The sequence below is a fragment of the Trachypithecus francoisi genome, unplaced genomic scaffold (genome assembly GCF_009764315.1).
Source record: "Trachypithecus francoisi isolate TF-2019V2 unplaced genomic scaffold, Tfra_2.0 Lachesis_group1, whole genome shotgun sequence".
In the NCBI taxonomy this organism is placed as follows: Eukaryota; Metazoa; Chordata; class Mammalia; order Primates; family Cercopithecidae; genus Trachypithecus; species Trachypithecus francoisi.
In genome coordinates, this window is record NW_022681454.1 from 163322063 (window position 1) to 163330511 (window position 8449).

The 8449-nt window shown below is 39.9% G+C and overlaps 1 pseudogene; it reads left to right on the forward strand.

The window, feature by feature from the left end:
• Nucleotides 1-5725, forward strand: part of LOC117084973 — a 36203-nt pseudogene extending 30478 nt beyond the window's left edge.
• Nucleotides 5726-8449: the final 2724 nt, after the last annotated feature.

Here is an 8449-nt window from a genome sequence, read left to right on the forward strand (position 1 = left end):
AGGATGAAGAGCCTGAGGGCTTTACTTATACCATCAGCTGCAGCTACCCTAAGGAGAAGAGGGCAATCTGTCTTCCCTGTGAGCCCTGTCCCTGCTGTTTGTCCCCAGGCAGAGCCTCCTGGCTTCGGCCCACAAGGCAGCCACTCGAGTCTGGGCCGATTGCACTGATTGGTCATGGCTCTGCATTTCTCTGGATTGGAGCTTCAAGAGACAAGTGAAAGACCCTTTGCCATTGTGCCAAGGTCCCTGACCTGAAGCTGGGTAGGGAATGTAAAGGCTGAGCTCACCCCAGGGCTTCAATGTGCAGCCCAGGAGTGCCAAGCCTAGATCTGCAGCCAGTGCTCAAGTCGGAGAGGAACTCACACTCTCAGAGCACAGAGAAGGAGCAGAGCTCCAAATGTGAGGAAATACAGAGGAGCCATGTGGCTGAGTAAGAGCCTGCCTATCAGCCATCACGCTTAAGCACCATCTCCTGGATCACAGCCCACTTGCAATACAAAAATACTTTGCTAATATACCCCCATGAAACCAAGGACAAAAATTCAAATAAAGACCCTGAACAAACTCTTGGGCCTCTGAAAACACCCAGAAACGAAGGCAACTGACAACACACAAATTATACCACAGCTAGAGGAAAACCAGCCCACACAGATGAGAAAGAACCAGTGCAAGAATTCTGGCAACTCAAAAAACCAGAGCATCTTTTTACCTCCAAATGACCTCACTAGTTCCCCAGTAATGGTTCTTAACAAGGCTGCAATGGCTGAAATGACAGAAATAGAATTCAGAATGTGGATCAGAATGAAGATCATCAAGATTCAGGAGAAAATTGAAACCCAATCCAAGGAACCTAAGGAACAAGAGAAAATGATACAGGACATAAAAGACAAAACGGCCATTTTAAGAAAGAACAAAACTGATCTGATTGAGCTGAAAAACTTACTTCAATAATTTCATAATACAATCACAAGTATTAACAGAAGAATTAGTCAAACTGAGGAAAATATCTCAGAACGTGAGGATTAGTTTTCTGAAAGAGTCAGACAAAAACAAAGCAAAACCAATAAAGAACGTAAAAAACCTCTGAGAAATATGGGATTATGTAAAGAGACCAAATCTATAACTCATTGTTGTCCCTGAAAGAGAGGGACAGAAAGCAACTTGGAAAACATTTTTGAGGATATAATCCATGAATATTTCAATGGTAATAGCAAGGCCAACATTCAAATTCAGGAAATGCAGAGAACCCCTATGAGATACTATACAGGATGACCATCCCCAAGACACATAGTCATCACATTCTTCAAAGTCAAAATGAAAGAAAACATGTTCAAGGCAGCTGGAAATAAGGGGCAGATCACCTTCAAAGGGACCCTATCAGACTAGTAGTAGATGTTTCAGTGGAAACTCTACATGCCAGAAGAGATTGGGGCCCATATTCAACATTCTTAAAGAAAAGAAATTCCAACCAAGAATTTCCTATCTAGCTAAATTAAGCTTCATAAGTGAAGGAGAAATAAGATCTGTTTCAAACAAGCAAATGCTAAGGAAATTTGTTACTATCAGTCCTGCCTTATAAGAGGTTTCCATATTTAGCACTAAATATGTGAAAGCAAAGATCATTACCAGCCATCACAAAAACACACTTAAGTACATAGACCATTGACACTATGAAGCAGCCACACAATCAAGTTTGCATAATAACCAGTTAACAACATCATGCCAGGATCAAACTCACACATATTAATATTATCTTTGAATGTAAATGGGCTAAATGCCTCAATGAAAAGCGACAGAGTGGCAAGTTGGATAAAGAAGCAAGAACCAACCATACACGTCTTCAAGAAACCCATCTCATATGTAATGATGCCCATAGGCCCAAAGTAAAGGCATGGAGAAAAATCTACCAAGGAAATGGAAAACAGAAAAAAGCAGGGGTTGCTACTCTAATATCAGACAAAACACACTTTAAACCAACAACAATTAAAAAAGAAAAAGGAGGGCATTAAATAATGGTAAAGGGTTCAGTTCAATAAGACGACCTAACTATCCTAAATATATGTGCATCCAACACAGGATCACCCAGATTCATAAAGCAAGCTCTTCGAGACCCATGAAGAAACTTAGACTCCCACACAATCATAGTGGGAGATTTCAACACCCCATCTACAGTATTAGACAGATCATCAAGGCAGAAAACTGACAAAGAAATTTGGAACCTGAGCTTGATACTTCACCAAATGGGCCTAACAGATATTTACGGAACTCTCCACCCCAAAACAACAGAATATACATTCTTCTTATCTGCACATGGCACATACTCTAAAATTGACCACAGAATTGGACATAAAACAATCCTCAGAAAATTAAAAAAAAACAACAATCTGTCATACCAAACACACTCTTAGAACATAGTGCAATAAAACTAGAAATCAATACTAAGAAAAGCACTCAAAATCATACAGTTACATGGAAATTAAACAACCTGCTCCTGAATGACTTTTATCATGAAGTGAAGACAGAAATCAAGAAATCCTTTGAAACTAATTAGAACAAAGATAAAACATACCAGAATCTCTGGGACACAGCTAAAGCAGTGTTAAGAGGAAAGTTTATAGCACTGGAGACACACATCAAAAAAATTATAAAGATCTCAACTTAACAACCTAACATCACACCTGGAGGAACTAAAGAAACAAGAGCAAACCAACCCCAGAGCTAGCAGAAGACAAGAAATAACCCAAATCAGAGCTGAACTGAAGGAAATTGAGATGTGAAAAATCATACAAAAGATCAATGAATCCAGGAGTTTGTTCTTCAAAAACCTTAATAAGATTGACAGACTGCTAGCTAGACTAATAAAGAAAAAAAAGAATATCCAAATAAACTCTATCAAAAATGACAAAGGGGACATTACCACTGACCCCACAGAAATACAAATAACCCTCAGAGATTACTACAAACACACAATCTAGAAAACCTAGAATAAATAGATAAATTCTGGAAACATACAACCTCCCAAGATTGAACCAGGAAGAAATACAATCCCTGAAGAGACCAACAATGAGTTCTGAAGTTGAGTCTGTAATAAGAAGCCTTTCAACCAGAAAAATCTCAGGACTAGAGAGATTCATAGTCAAATTCTCCCAGATGTATAAAGCTGGTGCCACTCCTACTGAAACTATTTTTAAAAATTGAGGAGGAGAGACTCCTCCCTAACTCATTCTATGAGGCTAGCATCATTTTGATACCCAAACCTGGCAGAGACACAACAAAAAAAGAAAACTTCAGGCCAATATTCTTGATGAACATAGGTGCAAAAATTCTCAGCAAAATACTAGCAAACTGAATCCAGCAACACCTAAAAAAGCTAATCCACCAGGATCAAGTAGGGTTTATCCTTGGGATGCAAGTTTGGTTCAACATACACAGATCAATAAATGTGATCCATCACCTAAACAGAACTAAAAACAAAAACCACATGACCATCTCAACAGATATAGAAAAGGCTTTCAGTAAAATTCAAAACTTCATGTTAAAAACTCCCAACAAATTAGGCATTGAAGAAATATACTTCAAAATAATAAGAGCCATCTATTAAAAACCCACAGCCAACATCATACTGAGTAGGCAAAAGCTGGAAGCATTCCCTCTGAGAACCAGAACAAAACAAGGATACCCACTCTCACCACTCCTAATCAACCTAGTCCTGGAAGTCCTAGTCAGAGCAATCAGACAAGAGAAAGAAAAAAAAAAGCATCCAAATAGGAAGAGAGGAAGTCAAACTATCTTTCTTCACAGATGATATGATGCTATACCTAGAAAACCCCATAGTCTCTGCCCAAAAGCTCCTAGATAAACAACTTCAGCAAAGTTTTGGGATACAAAATCAATACACAAAACTAAGTAGTATTTCTACATACCAACAATGTTGAAGCTGAGAGCCAAATCAGAACAAAACCCCATTCACAATAACCATAAAAGGAATAAAATACCTAGGAATACAGCTAACCAGGGAGGTGCAAGGTCTCTACAATAAGAATTACAAAACACTGCTCAAATAAATCAGAGACAACACAAGCAAATGGAAAACATTCCATGCTCATGGAAAGGAAGAATCAATATTATTAAAAATGGCCATACTGCCCAAAGCAATGTACAGATTCAAGGCTATTCTTATCAAGCTACCAATGACATTCTTCACAGAACTAGAAAAAAAAAAAACTATTTTAAAATTCTTATGAAACTAAACAAGAGCCCAAATATCCAAAGCAATCCTAAAGCAAAAAGAACAAAGCTGAAGGCATCACATTACCTGACTTCAAACTATATTACAAGGCTACAGTAACCAAAAAAGCATGGTACTGGTACAAAAACAGACACACAGACCAATGGAACAGAAATAGACAGCCCAGAAATAAAGCCACACATATACAACCATCTGATCTTCAACAAAGTTGACAAAAACAAGTATTGGGAAAGGACTCTCTATTCAATAAATGGTGCTGGGATAACTGGCTAGCCACGTACATAAGATTGAAATTGGACCCCTTCCTTATACCATATACCAAAATTAACTCAAGATGGGGGCAGACTAAGTTGATCTTCTGGAGTGACTGTCTCTTCCAGGGTGGGCTGCAGAGTGCAGGGATTGCTGTGCTCCAGCTCCTCCGGGCCTGTGTTGCCGCCCTCCCTACTGCTACGAGCTTCTTCAAAAGTTTCCCACTGGGCCGAGCGCGGTGGCTCAAGCCTGTAATCCCAGCACTTTGGGAGGCCGAGACGGGCGGATCACGAGGTCAGGAGATCGAGACCATCCTGGCTAACATGGTGAAACCCCGTCTCTACTAAAAATACAAAAAACTAGCCGGGCGAGGTGGCGGGCGCCTGTAGTCCCAGCTAGTCCGGAGGCTGAGGCAGGAGAATGGTGTAAACCCGGGAGGCGGAGCTTGCAGTGAGCTGAGATCCGGCCACTGCACTCCAGCCTGGGAGACAGAGCCAGACTCCGTCTCAAAAAAAAAAAAAAAAAAGTTTCCCACTGTCTGGGCCAGTGTAGGGGCTCCTGTAGCAGCAGTCAGACACCAAGGCTGTGGTGAATGGGAAGAGCCTCAGCACTGGTACTCTTTACATTGCTGAGAGCCACCTGTCTTGGTTAGATGACTCTGGATTAAGATTCTCACTGGAATGCCCCACTATTTGTTTACATGCATTGTCCAGGGACCGAAATGACTATCTAGGAGAGCATTCGTATGTTATGGTGAAAACCCAAATTTGAAGAAGGATCAAAAGAATCTGTTGCTGATGAAGAAGAGGAAAATAGTGATAATGATGTGGAACCTATTACTGAATTTAGATTTGCACCTAGTGATAAATCAGCATTGGAGGCAATGTTCACTGCAATGTGTGAATGCCAGTACTTGCATCCAGATGCTGAGGATGAAGATTCAGATGCTTAGGATAGAGAAGAATATGATGTGGAAGTGCAAGAACAAGGACAAGGGGACATCCCTACATTTTACACCTATGAAGAAGGATTTATCTCATCTAACAGCAGAGGGCCAAGCCACATTGGAGATTAGAAGGAACGCTTTCTCAGTCTGTAAGCAGCCAGTATCATATGGCTGGGGTCAGGACAGAAGATTCAATAAGAGATAATGAAGCTGGGATGGAGGCAGATACCACATCAACAGTTGCTGGACAGTTTGAGGATACAGATGTTGATCACTGAAAATGATTTATGCAGGTTTAAGATTGGCTTCCTCTGTGGCTTTCAGATATAGGTACATCTCATAAATCAGGAACAAATAGGAAATTCCTTGAGGAAGTTAGTAAATCTTACAAAACATTGGAGATCATGGGGCCAATTTTTTCTTCTCTGTATACTCTCTCTCAAGACAGCTCATGGTATAAAAACCCATTAACATGCTAATAATTCCCAGACTAATACTTTCTGGCCTGACTACTTCACGGAGTTTTAGACATGGATACCCAATTGTCTACAACATGCCCACTTAGATAACTAGTGGGCAGTTCAACTTAATATGTCCTATACAGAACCTATAATTTCCCCTACCGACCCCATTTCAGTGGAAGGTGCCACAATCCCTCCTGTTACTCCAGCCCCAAACCTAGGGACCATCCTTGGTTTCTCTTTTTCCCTGATTTCCCATAGTCACTCCATCATCAAGTGCTATTCATTCTATATTCAAAATATATCTCATACTTGTACATCATCAGCTCGTGCTCAGATTTTTTAACTTTTTTTTTTTTTTTTTTTTTTTTTGGTAGAGACAGTGCCTCACTGTATTTCCAGGGCTGGTCCTGAACTCCTGGCCTCAACTGATCCTCCCAATTCTGCCTCCCACGTGTTGGAATTATAAGCATGAGCTACTGCACTTGGCCAACTCCTGCCTAGGTTCTTGCAGTAACTTATAAATTTATTTCCTTGCTTTCACTCTCGCCCCTACAATTCATTTTCTATATGGTAGAGTGATCTTTTTAAAAGTGTAAATCTGATTATGGCCCTGCCTTCTCTGCTGAAAATTCTCCAATGACTTCCCGTCACAAGCTCCTCACCATGGCCTCCAGGGCCTTCCATTAGCTGTCCTGGCCTACCTCTCTGACTTTTGCACTTCCTGTTTTCTCACCCCTGTACCTTGAAGTATTTGGGCCCTTGTTATTTAGGTTTAATGTCAAATGCTACCCTCTCAGAAAAACTATTACAATTTTTTTTTTTTTTTTTTTTTCTTAGGGATAGGGTCTCACTCTATTGCCTAGACTGGAATGCAGTGGGGAGATCACAGCTCACTGCAGCCTTGAACTCCTGGGCTCAAGTGATCCTCCTGCTTCAGCCTTCCAAGTAGCTAGGACTACAGGCACACACCATTGCACCTGGCTAATTTTTAAGTTTTTTGTAGAGACTGAGTCTCACTATGTTGCCCTAGGCTGGTCTTGAACTCCTCACCTCGAGTGATCCCACCTTGACTTCCCAAAGTGGTAGAATTACAGGCCTGAACCATCGCACCTAGCTGACCTCTTTTTGTTTTCTTCAAGGTACTTACCACTAATTAAAGTGATTGTGTTCATGTATTTGTTTCCTAGTTCAGTGCTTAACATTCCTCACTGAATTGTAAGCTACAGAGAATAAGTTCCTTGTCTATTATTTAACTGTTTACGCCCATTGCCTAGATTAGTGCCTGACTCATGGTGGGCTCTCATTGAAACTGTTCAATGAATGAATGAATGAATGATCTGCCCATTGTATGCATGTTCTCTGCACCAAGGCCTGGCTTTTTATACAAATAGGAACATACATGATGCCATCTGTACCTTCAGGGGAGGAGCAGTTTTGTAGAGTGGCAGAGGCAGGAGCTCTGGAGCTCCACAGACCTGGGTCCTGAGACGTGGCTCTGTGAGATGGGTGACCTTGGACCTCCGAGCCTTTCTGAATTCAGTTTTCTAATCTATAAAATGGTAATAATTCTACCTACTTCGAGAGTTTTTACAGTAACTTTTTTCCTGTTTTTACCTGCTCTTGAATAGAGTAACTTTTATACAATTCAAGTCCAATTTATATTAGCAGAAGTTGTATCTGCAGCTTACAAACAGTATATCATCACAGCAAAGAATACATGCCTGTGTTCCTCTCTTTAGATGTGTGTGTGTGTAAGGATGTGTGTGTATGTGGGAGTGGGTGAGACTCAGTGTGTGTGGGAGTGGACAGATATGTGTGTGGGGGGAGTGTGAGTCTTTCTCTATTATATACTATATAATATATATACTATATTACATATAGTATATATAATATATAATGCCATATATTACACATTACATATATTATAGTACATTAAATATTATATACACATTATACATATATACACACATTACACACATTAAATATTTAATACACATTAAATATTATATATACACATTATACATATATATATATATATATATATATATGTAGAGAGAGAGAGACAGTTTCTCAGAAGAATGATTAATTCTCCAATTCATCAAGGGATAATTTTCTAGCATGAAGCAGAGTCCTTAACAGCCTTATTTAATTGATGGTAATTGGTATTAAGAGGGTACATTTATAGAACCAGCATTTAAAAAATAACCTCTGCTTAGAGTTCTAACACTGGGTGATAAGAACCACCAAGCTTGCCATTCAGGGAGTCCTTGAAGTTTGTGAATGACAAATAGGTCAAGGAGAAAATTGTTGAGGGACCCCTTCAATGTCTTCTTAAGTCCCTCAAATGTCAATCAATAAATGGTATCCTCCAAATGAAAACCTTTTCCACTTGGAAGCCTGTTGTCCATTACAATAGCTTTCTCTCTCTTTTCTCCCAGAGGAGCAAATGAAATGTATTTTTCCAACGCAGCTTTCAGGAAAGCCAGTTAGTGAATTTTAAGATTAGTTTATTCTGCTCCAGATTTTGAAGTTATTTTT